At 40.1% G+C, this 1,879-nt stretch overlaps 1 pseudogene; it reads right to left on the bottom strand.

Moving 5' to 3' along the window:
- Positions 1-476: 476 nt before the first annotated feature.
- On the bottom strand, positions 477-1,383 carry LOC121696993 (annotated as a pseudogene).
- Positions 1,384-1,879: the final 496 nt, after the last annotated feature.

Below are 1,879 nucleotides of genomic sequence, written 5' to 3'. Positions count from 1 at the left end.
GGCCTTGATAATATTTGTCCGTTTCCCGGTTTTGTTTGTGCATTGGTCACCTGAAAATTTAGTAGCCTAACATCTACATCAGGGGTCTCAAACACCCGGCCCACGTCCGACCCAATTCCGGCCCCCGACGTATGTCAAAATAATAATGCAATCCGGCCCTTGAGGCTATTTTTAATTGCGACAAACAACGATACTGATTAAAATAGACGATAGATCCAAGTACGGTGACAAATCCCATTTGTACTCTCCTCCACTATTTGCTAGACATCCAGAGCTTGATTCAAACCCAAAATCGCTGCGCAAAGTTTTCAGGAAATACTTGTAGGCTATTACACACAAGAAACAGGTGCATTTCTAATGACGCGGAAGCGATGCAGGCCATAGTTTTGCACAAATTGAAGCAGAAATAGGCCTACACCAAATGTTGAAAAACGTTCACGTGTGAAGGTAGGCCATGTTATTCACCTATTCTGATTCTGAAGGAGAATATCCTTTTGGAGATTATGATCGATCGTCTATTGACAGTGATAGTCACGGTGCGTCTGTGAATGGAGGTGAGTTTTTGCGTGTATACGATGGTGTCCACTATGCATGCTATGCTTCTCAAAACAAGATTTAGTTCCAAATCCCTGTGCTGTCTTTTTCTCAGTAGAAGAGAATGCAAATTGGCCAAATCGAATCTCACTGTTCACAACCTTTTTAGGAAAACTGACATTTGTACCACGGAATGTGTTTTTGCTGTTCTTTTGTTCTCTCTTAAGAGCCTGAACAGCCTCTGTTAGGAAAAACTGGAGGGAGTAGCATTTAAATGTCCGGGATTTGTACTGCATCACGACCTGCATCATTAAACACTTGGTACAGTATATTTGTGTTTTATTGCTGTCACTGTACACAAAAAGGGCAATGCACTGATTAATTGTCAAACCATGTCCTGGGTTGCCACATGAATCATTTGCCCTTTTCCAAGCTTCACCGAACTCTTGATTGCTAAGTTCTTTTTGAAGAAATGTATTCTTTTTGTCATGTTCTCGGCACAACCCTCATATTGATCATCGACAGAATTCGGTTTCATATCGAGTGGATACTCCTTCTCTTTGACCGCCGTTCTTTCATCCTGTAGCAACAAGACAGAGAGACCTCATATCAGAAAAAATAAGACAGCAAGTGTAATAATTTGGTGTTTATATACCCCAGGAAAACTTGGACAAAATCACCTGCCAAATACCATAAATATAAACATATTTTGTTTATGAGAAGAAGGCGATGTGCTCAAGTCTGTGCCAAACTATGCCAATGGATCTTTACCTGTTCAAGGGCAAGTCCAGCTGCGAAGATAAGAATCAGTGCAGGAGAGGCGATCATCGCCATAACGTATATAAATCCTCACCTAGCAGTAAAGACAATAAAATACTCAATATTAAATATGAAACATTATAATGCAGTAAAATGTTATGAAAAAAAGTGTGTAAAAGTCTAATATGTAGTTATCATGACAATGAAAAAACACAGTATTCCTGCCTTTAATATCATATCACTGTTACTCTAGAAGCATTTTCAAAATACATCAGCATTTATGACAAATGGCACCTTTAAAGGCGCAATCAGCGATTGTATGCGATTTCAAGGCCAGATTTCAATTTTTTTCACATTTAGCAATCATCTCTTCACGATCTGCTAGCTGTCCATTCTGTGAGTACACGGTAAAAATACAGTGTACCTGGCTATGGCCCTGACGTCCTTACACTCACAACAGACATATAGAATGTCACCTCACACAGTCACTGCTACCCGCTGTGGTTAAGTACTCTCTTATAGAAGAACCCTCTGTGGTTAAGTACTCTTATAGAAGAACCCACTGTGGTTCAGTAGCCTGTGAGAG

This window comes from Alosa sapidissima, chromosome 22 (assembly GCF_018492685.1).
Source record: "Alosa sapidissima isolate fAloSap1 chromosome 22, fAloSap1.pri, whole genome shotgun sequence".
NCBI lineage: Eukaryota > Metazoa > Chordata > Actinopteri > Clupeiformes > Clupeidae > Alosa > Alosa sapidissima.
This window is presented reverse-complemented; position numbering and strand designations above follow the sequence as displayed.